The sequence below is a fragment of the Liolophura sinensis genome, chromosome 1, assembly GCF_032854445.1.
Source record: "Liolophura sinensis isolate JHLJ2023 chromosome 1, CUHK_Ljap_v2, whole genome shotgun sequence".
Taxonomy (NCBI): domain Eukaryota; kingdom Metazoa; phylum Mollusca; class Polyplacophora; order Chitonida; family Chitonidae; genus Liolophura; species Liolophura sinensis.
Genome location: NC_088295.1, coordinates 28,818,919 through 28,836,205, shown reverse-complemented (window position 1 = coordinate 28,836,205; position 17,287 = coordinate 28,818,919). Strand labels below are relative to the sequence as shown.

The 17,287-nt window shown below is 36.4% G+C and overlaps 1 protein-coding gene across 3 annotated transcripts in view; it reads right to left on the bottom strand.

Annotated features, from left to right (window-relative positions):
- Nucleotides 1–17,287, bottom strand: part of LOC135467936 (protein still life, isoform SIF type 1-like) — a 140,203-nt gene that overhangs the window by 87,964 nt on the left and 34,952 nt on the right. The window contains exon 1 of one of the 3 annotated variants that reach the window (XM_064745885.1): nt 14,491–14,532. The exons of the other annotated variants lie outside the window; for them this stretch is intronic. The gene's annotated coding sequence lies outside the window, so the exon portion shown is untranslated. Of the gene's footprint in view, nt 1–14,490; nt 14,533–17,287 lie in introns of those variants that run through there. 3 annotated transcript variants of the gene reach the window in all.

The following is a 17,287-nucleotide window of genomic DNA, read 5'->3' as shown; positions in this document are numbered from 1 at the left end:
AAAATTTATTCACGCTATTTTCGTGGACAATGTTTAATGATCTTTCATCTGATATATACTTCATTTTAGTGTTTTCTTTGTAATTAAAGCTATTTAGATGACAAACTAAATGTTTACACCATGGCTGTGGAATGTCAGATGAATGGTACATACATGTACCATATGTCTGTCTCTTCATAACGGTATAACACTACATTTATAGCACCAACGTCTCAGAGGTGTATATACAATATTTATGGCACCATGCAAATGTCTTCAAAATTGCATGATGCTACATGTACCATAATTCTTCAACCTTTTTGGAGGCCTCTGTGAGCAATATTGTGAAACATTCTGAGAGCAATACAAATATGCATAAACTCCACTGAAAAAATGTGTTTTAGAGATTGAAAACATTGAAGAATTACAATATGCTACCAATATATTTCTGTTCAACAGTATACTCATTTAGTACCATGTGTGGTACAGTGCCAATTTCTACACAGAAGTACATGTCCAGCACCAGTGTCTTCAGAAGAGACTATACAGCATAACATACAGATGATGCCAAAGTTTTCACAATATGACAAACTGTACTATGGTGCCACTGGCTTCTGATGGACATCAACACGCTGCATGTAATCTACTACCCAGATATATTAAGCTCTCCATCCTTAAACACTGACCACTGGTAAATTGGATGGTTCCAGGATATGGCTTACCACTGTGACAGCTCTACAGGCTTGTCAAGACATACTGGACATCACAAAGCGTGAGGCCAACTGTCACAGGCCAGCATGGCTCTCTATACAGCTTAGACAGAACAATTGGTGGAGGGTGAGAATCAACTCCCAACTAGCTTCCTGGCAACATGCCAAGACTCACAGAAGCAGCTAGTGCAAGCACACTACCAACAATCATGCGCACAAGTATAATTCTGAGAGCTGGCTGACCATAATAAGGGCCTCCAATTGCTACAGGCTCTGGCAGGGTTAAAGGTGCTTTTTTATGGCTGGTGTTATGAGGCTCAAGGCTGACTTGTTTGCATACATCAACATTTTTATTGTCATTGGAAATGTCAAGTTACCATATATCACACATGTGCTCTATAACATCCGTACTGCATGGATGTACAAATGCCTGTAGAGATCTTTCCCAATTGAGTTATACATATAATCTCAGTGAGATAAAATAACATTGCATAACGCACTACTAGCTCTATTAAAGTCTCTTTATAAGCCATGGTTGGCATATTACTGACATTCAGACATGTTTAAGAACACCTACCTTAAAATCATCAACAAATTCGACCACACACATAGGGCATGTTTAGGCATATTAAAGAAATGTTGCCTGTTTTGGACAGGGTTATTTTCTCATTTCTGGAATGTAAATTAGCCAGACTTAAAACTTAAAACCAGACTCATCCTAACACAAAGTAAACAGCAGTTTAGTCTGGACTAAGGTAATATTTTGCTTTACTTAATCTCAATATGTCTTTTGAACAATTGGCCCCTTATAACACAGTAACTGGTATATTAACTGTTTGACCGGTTGATGGCTTGGACTGACCTGTGATATGGATACTTTGTTACTATTACTGACATCCAGATTTGTTCCGAAGAATGCTCACATGTACATGCAGTCCTTGGTATTCAAAGCTCATGGTGATTCACATCACAAAACAGCTCTTTCATTTGACTGTATTACAACATCCCCTAAACCATATTGCATTAGATATGTATTGCATCACCTAGCTATGTACATCCCTAACGTACAACATAAACATACCTACAAACGAGCATAGGTATATAATTGTTTCGGCAATAACAGAACGGCAGACATGTCCTACAATTCGACACCTGAGGCTTAGTACACTTAACCAGCTCGATCGTGGACTTTCCACTTTGCTAGTGTTATCTGACTACAGCACTCAATCAGAAGATTTCCACACATGACCACACAGGATGCAACAAACCATTAACACATCAGCACTTTTTTCCTTGGCTCCTCACTGTGTTATCTTGCTGAGTTTTCCACAAGCTCGCTGTATTTTTGGACAACTGACTATTTCTGAGCCTTAAGGAGAATGACAGACCAGAACTGACTCTTGATAAGGCAGAACGGCATTGATAAATATTATCCACAAGGACACAAAAAAGGAAAAACTCATGAACACAGAATAACACTTAAGCTCTTTTACACTTTCTAAACAAGAAGTTGTAGACACTTGCTATGTGCTACCTTATTTACATGTACGTTGAGCTACAATTTTATTATATTATATATCATGCATAGTTCAAGCTGCCTCTGAGTTACACCTCTTTCATAACACAAACACAAAACAAATTTCTATTCAAATTTACTCAAAACTGCCTTGGGCTCCCAATTTGTTGGGTTTCATCACCATGTAAATGTAAAAACCAATCAAGCTATACTGAACTGACTGACAAGTTTTCATAAAATTTCTTTCATGCACAGACATAAAAGCTTGCAGAAAGCATTAATTCTGAGTTGTATTTCATACAATTTCTTAATGCACAGTCACAATGTAACCTCCAAAATTGTGGGTTCAGAATGTTCGGTTGTTTTCCAGATATTTCCCTGAATACATACCTTTAATGTACCTGTACCCAAGGAACAATCAGCCTACACCAACTCTTGATGGCCTTCATACGTTTACTTAGAGACTGACATATTGTACAGGTGTACAGTATATACCATCTAACTGATAGTGAGGGAAAACATGTTATCTAGAAATTTCATTATTATTTTTTCACCTGTGCCTTTGTCAATATCATTAATACCTATGATTTCAATTTTAGATTACCAGTTTTTAAAATCATAATTCTAATTCTAACAAAAAAATCATAATTCTAATTCTAACAAAAAAATCATAATTCTAACTAATCATAATTCTAACAAATCATAATTCTAAAAGAATCATCTTGTCAAATGTTACTGTGTTTTATTGTATCATGCTAACAGATAACATAAAACCCTCTTTCAATCTTTAACAACAACGTACATAAAAAAAAGGTCAAAATGTGATGAACAACTTGTTTTAACTGCTACACTGTAATGAAATATGGCTTGAAAAATGCCTCAACACTTTCATAAGTGACACAATTACAGTAGGTTAATAAGCTCCGTACAACGGTTTGTCAGATTCGTTACATTAATTCCAACAACTATGTCAAAGTGATTGCATGTCTTTTACCCTCTTAACCATTTCCACTAAAAAAACAGCTAACAAGAATAAGCATAAACAAATACATGCAGAAGACAAGAATAGTTAAGATCACAGAGATCACGCAGACAACTGGCTTTTACGCACAAGATTTCCCGATATATTCCTGTCTACCTTCCCAGTTTACGCAGTCCTCCTCTGGATAATTCAACATAAAAATATTCCCTGTCCGCAGACACCATATTTGTCGGATTTAAAAGTAAACTTTAGTTACATGTGCATATGCAGGAATAAATCCTGGTAATCAAATCTTATGATCAATATATCGAATCAAAATCATAAAGAATAGAAAACAAAAGGTCTAACCGCAACGTCACTGATGTTTTTGATCCAATGTTGATTGTATAACTCAATAAATAAAAACAGTAAAAAAAAAAAAGAGCAGATACAAATTTGATTATCATACATTTAACTTAGATTTGGTAACAAGGCTACCAAAGAGCTCGTTGTAGGAGACACTTGAATCTAAACCTTTAGCTCAATGCATGAAGTAAATTTATCTTAAACAAGGATTCTAATACAGACAGAATTCATAATTTACGGTAAGTAACACACATGGTTTTACGCAAAACCTTATCTCAGTTTATTAACTAACTTTTCATTCTAACATACAAGGGGCCAAGTTGTGAATTGTGTAATTTATGGTACTTAATATGTACAAAGGGTATCAACACTTTTGCTTGCAAGGACAAAAAAAAAAAATAAAAAGTCAGTCTTAATTTACATGAATTCCTGAGGCATCCTAGCCTTTCATCACACATAAAATGTCACTACACACACTTGTTAAAGTAATCAGAAAAGAAACCAATAAATTCATCATCATGTCAACTGAGAGCAATTAACTCATTGCATAAAATGTATAAACTGTTACTCTGACCACTGACAGAACTTTGTTTAAACACAGTAACCAGTGTTAACGATGGCAGGATGCAGTGATGCAGTGTCCAACCCAGCTACTGAACTCATGTTTGGGGATGTACTAAGGTATTCATCTCTACAATAAAAAGAATCTGTTCAAGCTACACAACATGATGGGAACTAGATCTGAAGGGTAATAAACAAACCAATCCTTTACCTTTTCAAGCTTAACTGGTCACTGATCATGATCTCAAAATCGTTTCCACATCACTGGTACCAACAAAACATAGTGCCAATCCACAAATGCATGTATCTTGATCTTAGCCGAAAAGTTGTTGTCTGCCCTGTCACTTACTGAATCAATATAAGCCTGTATGGTATTATACCACTTGTGATGACAGTACATCTTGATAGAATATTCTCGTGATGAAATGGTTATCTATATAAAACCTAATCTGTTCAACTGATAGAAAATCAATTCAATGCATCAATAGAGAATTGGATTTTTACAGTGGAATATTTTCAATAGAACTGAATAAGCTTTTGAGCTGAATATCACACAAACTATATACAGGAATATGACCAATTATTTTAATTATGACTAATGTGCTATTTTTACTAAAAACAAATTTTCATTGGACATATACATATAAACTTATTTCTTTGCTAAAGCCTTTTACATCAACAACTCACCTCAAAGCAATGTTTCAATGAATGTAAATCACCCTCATTCATGAAGCTAACAATACAAACACACTACATGTACATGTTACAAAACATCATAATACTGCCAATGCATCATGTTCAGTTCGGGGACAAAAAGGTCTTAGCACACCAGCACATGTACACAACAGTGACTATGATAAAGGTTAATTCACTAAAGGGTATTTTCTTTCTAAAAATAAACATAGGACATAAACACGTGCATGACACATGGTTTCCATCATGCTTCTAGCTTCAGCAAATATACATTTTACAACAGTTTTAAACAGTGACATTAGTGCTTAGATTTTTAGAGAGTTTAATTCTGCTTCCATATGGTTGAATTTGTCGCCTACAAAAACAGCCAGACATTCTGACATTGTTCAGTGTAATGGCCATTGTATTGGATCTCAGTCTGATACAAGAAATGAAAACAGCCCAAACTTTTAACGCCAGATGTGAAGTACGGTCTCACAGTAAATACAATTCTCTGTGATCAGCCTAGAAACGAGGGGAGTAGCGGATTACAGAGAGGTGAGTCAGACAAACACGGCACTTGTCAGAGATTTTATCACCTTGATCATTAACTGTTACATCACAAAGGCATACCAGGTTGACAAACAGGTACAGGAGTACCTGTACAAACAATGGACAGGAGTACCTGTACAAACAATGGACAGGAGTACCTGTACAAACAATGGACAGGAGTGCCTGTACAAACAATGGACAGGAGTACCTGTACAAACAGGTACAGGAGTACCTGTACAAACAATGGACAGGAGTGCCTGTACAAACAATGGACATGAGTGCCTGTACAAACAGGTACAGGAGTGCCTGTACAAACAATGGACAGGAGTACCTGTACAAACAATGGACAGGAGTGCCTGTACAAACAGGTACAGGAGTGCCTGTACAAACAATGGACAGGAGTGCCTGTACAAACAATGGACAGGAGTGCCTGTACAAACAGGTACAGGAGTGCCTGTACAAACAGGTACAGGAGTGCCTGTACAAACAATGGACAGGAGTACCTGTACAAACAATGGACAGGAGTAACTGTACAAAAAATGGACAGAGGCTGGGTGGCTACAATATCACCTCATTATTCATAATGTTCACAAATGGCACTTTGTCAAATTCAAATTCTGAAGTTCAGCAGTTATGAGAACCAAATTTCACTAAAAGGCTTGAACATTATTGAGCTTCAAACATGATTTATTGGATTGTTGTTTAACATCATATTTTACACATTCTCCTCTCACATAACACCAGTCAGTTTTGTGTAGTACGTGATGTACAAGAAAAGGGAGTGCCCATGCAGAGTGAGGCCATCTTTACCATGTGACGTACAGAATGTACGCATGCACAATACACATTGGCTGAAGACAATTTGTAGTCTTCAAAGAATGCTAGATTGAACAAAGGCCAACTGAACGTCGCCAAGCACTTATTGTCACCAAAGCCTTACAAAACAATGAGAATGTGGGGAAAACACAGACTTCCTATACCCAAGGTCACGACTGAACCCACACCTTCTGTGTCCTAACGATTGGAAGACAAGTGTCTTAACTGATTAGTCACAACCTGAATGGTCTCGCACCAAAAATATTATGTTTTTTATTCATTAAGACATGTAAGTACTAAAGTCACATATTATTTTTTACAAACACAAATGCAGCAATGATATTCTGATGCCAGAAAATGGCCCTAAAATATAACAGGATACTTTTCAGACAGAAATATCATACATCAAAAAGTAGAATTACCAAGAAACATCCCAAGTTTTGCTTCTTAACTTATAGCATACACAAAACACATCTGTCTTGACTTTGTCACATCCACTATAGAAGCATATTGTATGCAGTGGACTACAGATAGTATTAAATAATACATACATATCTTTAATATGGACATATAACATGTATAATATCAAAATTTTAGCCTTGGACAATACATAATCATGAACAATAATATGAAAGAAAAAAATGAGACTGAATTAAGCAGTTATTAGATAAGTCATGTCAAATGAACATTTTGATATTCAATGTGTCAAAGTTTTCATTACTGTCAAAACAAACAGTCCAATCCCAACATTTAGAATGTTCCAGATTTCATCATTGTGAAAACAAACTGTCAGATCCCAACTTTAATAATGTCAAAGTTTTCAGCGCTGTCAACACAAACTGATCTCAAAAATGATAACATTTGAAGGCAGTTGTGCTGCCATCAAAATTCTCTATTTACACTTCAGGAGACAGCCAAACACTGTGATCAGGAAATTAAACTTCCTATCTCAGAGGTGTGATTTGAACCATTTAATGCTTTCCGTCAAAGATTCCTCTGCCTAATCAGAGAATAGTGCCACAGCTATATTTAACCCTCCACTGGCATACAATGCTCACTGTAAACATAACCAAAGTCTTGCCAAGTTGATAGAAAATGAGAACGGCACAAATAAAGTCATCTAAAAATGTACTGACCAATCAGAGCCGGACAGTGCCTGAGAAAGCAGCTTGAAAATGTCATCACAGGGAAAATTGCTCACCAGGATTAGGATGGCAATAAAAATAAGTCTCATTCAATGCGGGGTCAAATACACACATTGATCACCCCAGTTACCACTAGGACTTCCATACAGTGACGTCTGATGAAGATCATATATTTAGCTTTTTCGTGTTATCCTGCTGGACTCTCGTCACGGCTCCTCCGTAATTCTGAAGATTTTCGCCATCAGCCTTGACAGTTCACCCTGGAGCTCATCAAAGATCAAGAGATGTTCAGATTTGAACATCTTGCTAGTTCAGATTACTGCACTGACCATATCTGACCAACAAAGACAAGGCTCTGCTGGACAGGATCTTGGTTCAATAAGACTCAGTCATCTCGGCTGACTGGACACTAGTAATGTGGGTTGTTTAACCATAATTACACACTCAGATTATTTGATCTGAGCAAAAAAACATAGGTCATTGCAAACAGTATCTATGGCAGAGTAGGAAGCAGAAGATTACACGGAATATTGATTCTCCACTTCATAAAAGAATACCCACTACGGGTTCCTGTGAACTTCATCTTCCCGAGAAGAATACCAATACATATGAATATCAGTAAGCATTATTATTCATACAAAAGCCGTTTGAAACGGACGGGCCAAACCAGAGTATTACTGTTTGTTGAAGTACTCAACGTTGACTGCACAAACACCAGATCCATGCCAGTAATTTCAAAATTCATGATTTCTGCCAGTACAAAGTTTTTGACAAACTCATTGGCATCTGTCAGTTTTTCAGAAAAAAAAAAGGACGTTTCTAGAAATGAAAGAAATGAAAGCCATATTGATCAACATTGCTAGAGGTTCATCGCATATCTGACACAGCCTTTTCTTCAAACTCTTTTTATCACAGGAAGCTGCCTGTGTCAAACACACATAACCTCTGATTTACATCAGCAACATTACTGACAGTGTACTACACCAAAAACATTATCACGAACAACCAACCTTCCTGCTTTTTACCCATCATGCTATAGCCTAATTAACCAAGTACAAAATCAGGAATGTGTGACAAATAGAACTACATGGCCCACAAGGCATAAACACTATTTGTATGCAGTACAACTGGTCTACATTATACAAATTCAAACTCTTTAATAATGAAGCTGAAAATATCATATTTGTGCTACAGCATATGTCTATCCAGGCCTGCCATAAAGCATCCTCTAGTTGATCTACATCTATTCTTGGCAAATTCAGAAGCAATTTATAGAGGACAAGAAACCAGTTTTGTTTTCAATGCTATCCAGGTTCAACTATAAGTACATGTACATTTATATATACAGAGTATGGCAATGTGTGGACTGTATGGGTCCACACATTGCTCTCAAAACGGTGCTCTCAACAGGTATTTTGTATTGTCTACTTTCAGCAAGGTCTCAGAAAGTACTTAATTCTGCTTGAAGTTCAGCTGTATGTCAGAATAACATGCTGTAGTTTAATGTTTACAGCTGCTTTTTATTTATAAATGTCACCTGTGGTAAAGAAAGTCACAAGTACTATAATACACACATTTAAACTGTAAATAATGCAAAGGCATCGTCCCATCGACATGCCACACACCCCCCCCCCCCCCCTCCTAAACATCATTTTTTCACAAATCAGACACTCTTCAACGGCAAGTTTTTGCTTTATCCAAGGAAACTTGTCAAAGAGACAAAACATTTATTGTTAATTTGTGTAAACATTTCATCCAAATTGTGGCACCTCTTAAAATTGTTTAGAATTGTCATCACAATTAGATTTTCAAATTGTCTTGTACCTCAGTTACCAGCATAAAAGCTCAAAATGGAAAAAAAATATGGCAAACGTACATGTATGGTTGCTGGATAATGTACTGCAGATCCAATTAAGAGCAAATACTGATGGGACATCATTGTTAAACAACATTGTTAATTAAATTATATGCCTTGAATTTCTAAATTGTTTTGGTTATGTAACCATTATGAATTCCAAGACCCAAGACAAAAAAAATTTCCTTGGACAATTGACGCCAAGCATATACTGTTGATTTTTTTTCATGTATGTGAGTAGTTATATGTGTAATAATAGTTTGGCAAAAGAATCCAAAAACTCTTCATGCCACTGACCCTAAATGTTATTCACACACCATGCTTTAATTCTAGAATTACTTGTACACAAGAAAGAGATTCCATTACCGGACCTATTAGCTGGCTTAATCATTCTACAAGGAACCAAAATAACAGCCTCAAGAATAGCCTCCTATCCCAGACCTTTGGTTTATTCTGTTAAGAAGTCAGGTACACTGTCTCTATACTTAGATCAGAATTTGGCAAAGCTATGCTCAGGCTGCCAGATAGCAGTTAATCTTGATTAGCTAACAAGTTAAGGAAATGCCATAAGGACGATGATTCATAAAAAAAGCAAACATGTATGCTGCTGTGTACAGTATACAACATCAAAGGAACATCCCTGTGAATCTTATTTTTTTTTAATACTAATTCTGTAAAATTGCAGAATCTTTCACTATAACACATAATACTATATCCTATATAGGAAGTGCATTCAGAGGACATCTACATGTAGACTGCATGCATGTCCACTGTTTTCAGTGAATCATACCCCTCAGTTCTAAACTATTCTACTTAATGCTATAAATTGACATGAAGACACTAGGCTGAGCTACATGCATGAAAGCATTTGCCGTGTGTGGCATACATTGATTGAGACGTTTACAACTTGCTGACCAATCCGGAGGCAAGACAGAGGCCATTAATGGTCTAATACAGTTCCTTATGAAAAAAAATATGTACTCTTATTATGTCATAAGTTCAAAGTTTTTCAGAAAGACCTGGTACATTTTCAAAATAACCTACAGCTAATTACTATGACTGATACATGTTTGATATGTTTAACTACAGACAACTGCATACTGGCTATTATAACATTATTTGGAGATGTCACTGGATATACTGTTTGGAACAGCCAAAAAATGCATGATGGGCCGTAAGAGATTTTATTTTCAAAAATCTAATTACCCCGTTCATGATTTTACATGGCTTCAGATATCCAATTGGCTTGATTTGTTTCAAAGAAATGACAAGGCCAAAAAAAAAGACAAATAAATAAAAAATAATGGGTCTGCTACACTACTAATCATTCTTGGCTTGGTCAGATGGGTTCACTCAGCATTTCCATCCTGTATGCGTGGAGTTCACAATAACAATGAATGGAAAAAATAACACGGATACAGCAAATGCATTAAATTTATGCATGTACTCGTATTTGTAGCTCTTCATCAGAAATCTTCTCATAAATCTGTACTATTGTAAATCTAAACATCAGGCAGTAAATCATTTCCTCATTAACTTTGCATCAGAGTTTGTAATTAGCTGATCTGGTGTACATGATGTAAGTACATGTAGGGAATTCTCAATGAATATCTCCCTATAACAATGAGTATAGAGTTTGTCTCCTCCAGGAAACAAGCTAGCAATACAAAAAGATGGATGAATGTAATAAAAGATATCTGCATTCTGCTGAGATCTCGTAATTTGTTTCTGATTACCTAAACGTGCCAACCCTCTCATATAGCATCTGGGAAGTGAGGTACAAAAAAACACACACAGTGCCAGCAAGAACTGTTGTCTTCACATAAATGTACATGTGTGCTTAGCTAAATGTACAGGGAGATACTATTACAGACAATGTTATAGGCTTGCTTTATCAAACTACTTAGGATTCATATGACTTCAGGCGGAATTACATACTAAGGATTCTGGCAAACATGTACCGGTTTATGTCCTTCTATAACACTTCCAGCATCATGTTTTTTTTTTCAAGGCTACTCTACATCTATCTGCTTCAAATCCTGACAAATAACACAACAATAAATATTATTTTCAATTCAACTGTAGTATGTGTCAGGAGATATAAACTGTCAATATAAAAACGTGAAATTTCAGTTTCAGTCATACACTTTTTAGTTCATTCCAAATGGTGCTTTTCAAGCATTTTAGCAACTCAAGATCAGAGAAACCCAGCATAGCAGTAATGTAAGATCCAAGGAATCCAGACATTGCAAGATCTGGGGAATCTAATACAAGTGTTACAAGGCCAGCAGTACAAGATAGCTTCATGAAAGCAATGCACTTAGTTCAAAACCTATGGAATCAAACATGTCAAAAAATGCAAGGTCTGGGGAATCAAAACATGAAAAAACCATAACATTGTAAAGCTAGTTGAAGCAATCACAAAAGTAATGTAAGATCTGGGAGACTAACACGAAACGCAACACCAGGTGATGATGTACCAGCCATGTGGCACAAAAGTGCTTTGGTGTAAATAACAACTGGAAAAATGTAGTTGAAAAATGACTCCTCTCACCACAAGGCTTTCTCCATTCTAAACTTTTTCTTCAGACCTTGATTCAAGTTAAGCAAAAATAAAAACAATTAACATAAAAACACTGACACTGAAACAGCATCTAGTTGCTGCCTCTTCACACTTGAACAAATAAAACACATCCAAAATCTCAATGTACTTTTAGTCAAAAAATACTGCTGATTTTCTCTGCAATTCCAATATAACACATGAATGAGCTTTTTGAAAGGCTTTTATGAAATGAACAAAATTGCCTGTAGAAAGAGCCAATTTCTTTAGCCCTTTTGCTTCAATGGTGTCCAAACTTGATCATATGGACAAGTAATATCAATAATACTTCATCATATCTGGCAAACTAGGACAAAAAAACACAACAAAATCAATACATGTTAACAAAGACAGTTCTCTTGGTTTGACACTTGGTGCCATGCTCTATTTCTGTTAAACATTGGTCATTCAAGAAAAATTGCAGGCTAAACTCAGGTCATCATCATGTGGAGCCTTAGCAGCTCTTTTTTCTACACAAAGAATGGTCTAAAATTGATAGGTTATCTGCTTTTAACTTTCTATACATGTATGCAGCTGATGGTGTCTACGAAAAGTAAATATTATTAAATTTTGACATCACTTTACCAGTTATTGGATGTCCATTCTCAGGTATGACCTAAGCTACTGTACTCACCTGTACAAAGGAAAGGAGAGCTAATAAAGTGCTGATAGAACATTTGTATAAAATATATTATTCCACCTCAGGATGACCTATAAAACCCACAGAGACCAGTGTAACAATTCGTGTACAGATGTAAGTTGGTCAAAGGCATTTAAGTATCAATAATTATTGTTGATTCAACATTAAATATCCAGAATTGACCTTTCTTCAACTGGGACATAACTGCAAAATTTGCTTTTATAAAAGCAAAGGTCAAATGATGTTAAGGACAACATTAACTGTCTCAAATGTCAATGGGAGACAAGAACTGTGGCAAATCTTCTCCCAAGTGATGTACGTTAAGATGAAATTATTTTGCTTTTACCACAGTCTGGTTTCTCAGGGGACAACTGAAATGCATGGCTGTTAAAACAAAAGGCAAACACCTACACACATTACTATTTTGCATGCATGCGTGGGCTTAGAGGACAGTAAAATCAGGGAGTGTTCCATAGCATTGTGTGACCTTCACAAACACTTGCAGATTAGAAGGTCGTACTTTCATCAGTCTGAAGAATTTAATTCACATTTAATCAGACCCATGGTGTGTTAAGGCTGCTGTTTGAGCCAAGCCTCCCAGCCTAGAGACACCTGATTGAATATGCACCCTGGTGAAAAAATACTTTCCATCTTGGAATGGGAGCCTGTTGAGAAGCTGCATTAAACTGTCATCCATCATTCCACTGGAGCATGTGACAATAGTCATGTGACCCACAATGCCAACGTCTGGCTGTGGGAGCAATTTTTGTGCTCAATGGCGAGAAATTTTTCAGATTGCTTTAGTTGGAAAACACTGTGTGGCAAAAATGAATAAACTGCAAGTGTAGGGGGGAAAAAAGGGGGACTTCAGTAAAATGAAGTCTCAGCTTGTAACAATGCCAGTTAAAACTCAGCACAGACTCATCGTAACAGAATAATACGCAACAGAAATACATGTATATTCATTTTATTGCATGCCACATACAACTCAGTACTTGAGGGCCAGGTTTAGAATGGCTTTTGTCTGAAGGCTTTAAACCTCTTTAAAATTTTGTTTGATGTTAAGATGAACAGAAAATGCATTTAACTTGCCTTGATTTTATATGGATGGAGCAATTTAAATTCAGGATAACTAAAAGTTCCACATTCTATGTCTCTGAATAAACATACAGCTAACAGGGTTAAATATACACATAGTTCCTCAGCCGTAAAAGCTCATGCATTCACAAGGAGCAGAGAATGAGGTACTCTGTCTGTTCATGATACGTCCAAATACCTGCACATTCTTTCATAAATCGCAAAAATTCAAATTTATTTCATTTCCTCACTATTTTAGTGTTTAAGAAAAAAAAGATCAATATTAAGAACCAGATAACTTCCATCAAAAATATGTGAATTTTATTAAGCAAAACTCTTTATTTTCGACTGTGTGAGACTGTTTCAATGCCCTTTTACGATGTATGAAGGGGTGTGCCAATCAATTCTAGAATACCTATAAAGTGACAGATATTTACAATATGTGGCCCATTTTTTAAACTATTTTCCTCACAATATACATTTGTGTGCAGGCCAGGTTTTATCACCTGGCCAGTGACACGTGGTTTAATTCTCTGTCAGTAACACAATTACACAGCCTTGAAAAAATAACAAACATGCATCACCAATTCATGAACCATCCCTGACCAATCCTTGAAGCATATGAAAGTTAGCAAAAAGCAGGAACACTCACGCCACATGGTAAGTAATGAATTGTAGATGTATAGGTGTTTTCAATTATGACACTGATATATATAGTAACATTAGTCTCTCCACAGGAAATAATTTTATAGGCACTCCTTCAAGTCTCCAGAGGAAGCGCTGAACTGAGCCTGGAAACATAGTAAATTATACTCACATGGTACAAAAGCTATGACCGGAGGTCATGCCCAAGTCAGCTACATGTAGGCTTTGAAGATCGAAATTGTTCTACTCTAAAAGTTTCGAAAGGTATCACAGCATATAAGACTCTTAACTCATCTTGAAGTACTTGAGAGTCAGGTCAAGCCCTGCAGAGCCTGGTCAGTACGTCCCCCAATTGGGTAGTATATCTCCCTTTCGTTAAGTGTTTGTAATGCCCACCTTCAGTGTCTGTTGCCCACGACAGGCTGAGGAGGTACAAAATTCAGTGCTTAGCCCAGGCCGACGGTGCCAAAGCACAAACCAACGAACAACATGATGTGTGCAGACAGAGAAAAAAACCTGCTCAAAGAAGCAAATTTGGGCCTGCACATGTGTTTATTTATAGACGGATACTTATATTTATACTGCAAAGGTACGTTATGTAGGGTTTCCCAAGAACACAACAGACGCCGGCCATTGAACATGGCATTTTGCTAACTTCTCACCATGCTTGTACAACATATTGTAAATCACCCGGCACCTGTTACCTGGGTACCACATCTGTTGCCATGGTAACCTCAATATCAACACTAATGCAGGCATAGGTTAAAGCTTTATGTACAGACAGAGCTTAAGTTTGTCTTTCATTGTCACTGTAAGCTTTTGGTCCCTAAGCTTAAACTATAAACCTTGTCAAGCAATCTATGAGTAATACCCTGGATGTATGTGTATGAAAAACAAGACAAATTGTACATTTGCAATGGGAACTGTATAGGACTACAGATTAAAATTAAACAAACTACATTAAACAATTTTAATGCAGAATTTATGTTAATCGTTTGGAGAGAAAAAAAATGTGGTGCATTTAGTCTGTAGATGTTTTAGCTCGTGAAAATTTTGCTTTACAATGAAGGTATTGCATGCAAATAATAAATAAAACAACTATAGAAATTACAAGCAATAGACATGCCGGGGGAAAAATCTGGATGCATTCATATCCAAGAAGTCTTAAAGTTCTCATTACAACAGAAAATCTGCAGAACATGTGCTACATTTACATGGTTGTTTTCCTACTACATGTACATGTATTTCTCTCGATAACATACATGTACTATCTGTACATTTGTCTGTACATTTGTCTGTACATTTTTCTGTACATGTATCAGCCTTTTCAGTTGTATCCACGCAAGCAAACATAAATAGTTAAGTGTGAGAACAAAAAGATTATAAATGCCAGACGGTGATCTGCACTGTTCTAAACTGGTACTTTAGAAACCTGCCGTGCATCAGAGGTGAGGGAGGCTAGATAAGGATCTGTGTATATGTGTTGAACATGGCTAGGAATCTGACAAATCTGACAGTACAACTCCATAACTCTACCAGAATGGAGACAGTTTATCTACAGGCTTTATCAGCCTCTTAGTGAGCTTAGAAACATCTTACAGCAGGATTAGCCAAGGAACCACTTTAAGTGAAATACAGGCACTACACATTTAGTTCAGGTGGATGGTTTTACACCCCCTCGTTATTACTATTAAAAGATTCACATTCCCAGTATTCAACCACAGTAAATTTTTAGCAAATAACTCTTGCTTTCTGGGAGGCTATAGCTATCACTGACACTTGCAGCCATGTTGGATACCTGAAAAAGAATTTGATGAACCACAGGGTATATATTTAAAGAATACTCCAGGAGAAACCATGAAATTCATTTGTTAGAGATCCAACATAGCTGTGATCGCAAATCATACATATAGCACCTTCCAGTAGATTCAACAAATTACATTTTTATAGTACAAGCATAAAATGAAAACAGCTCAGCCATACTTTCATGTCCTATAAGGGCAAACACTATAAAACTGCAAACATAAATAACAATAAACAATCGTGTTGATGGAAAACAATTTGAATTTCATATTTGTTGGTCAAATGCTATTGTAGAGATAATTCAGTTAAGTTCTTTTACTCGTTGTGCTCTACTCTGTTTATTTTCTATCCGAAAGAGGATCCTTCTTTCTTTATGCGTTTTTTGTTGAAAGCTGTTGAATCACAGTAGCCATTTATATTTTATTTATTTATCTGATTGTTGTTTTTACGCTGTACTCAAGAATATTTCACATATACAATGGCGGCCAGTTATTTATGGTGGCAGAAAACTAAGCAGAGCCTGGGGGAAACCCACGACCATCTGCAGGTTGCTTCCCACGTATGGAAGACCTTCCCACGTACAGCTGACCTTCCCACGTACAGCAGACCTTCCCACATACGGGTGGGAGAAGAAGCCAGCGTGAGGTAGATTTGAACAGCCATTCAATAGCCATTTATAAATCGTCTCAATGAAACTATTATGATAGGGTTGAAGTTTATGAGGCCATATTGTCAAAAATTGTATGGGTCAAAGAGAGAAACAAGGAATGCCAACATTTAATGGGCACTACTGAAAAGTCTTCAAAAGCAAAATATAATGTAGTGTGGCATAAAGCGCCAAAATAAATCAAGTAAATAAAATAAATAATTGATATCTTGCAAACTGTTTAACATTTAGGAAACCATTACAAAAGCGATCTAGATTATCTTAAATCCTTCTCACTGAACTCTTCTTACAGAATACAACAGCTTCAGAACTGGGGCAGCTTCTCAAATGGTGGATGCAGTCATCAGGCTGGTTTGGGTTTATTTGCACTAAAATCCACACTGATAAATCTAATACACATGGCATTCGCATGGACTGAGGAAATTTCACTGACAGATTAAAAATGCATGAACATCCCACACTTATATTAAAATGCATATGTTACAAAACACTTCAAACCACATTCCTAAAATCCCCGCACAAGTGCTGGATGTATTGCACAGAACAACAGGCAATATAACTGGCTGTTATCGACTCATGTTGCTATCCAATGGTCGAATGGCCATTCTCAGAAGATCAATTATTTCAGTACTCATTTACATGTATGTAACATTCTGTATGAAAAGGTAAAATCATTTCGCTTGAAGTCCAAATTAATCATATCAGAGCTGGAGAGCGGCATCT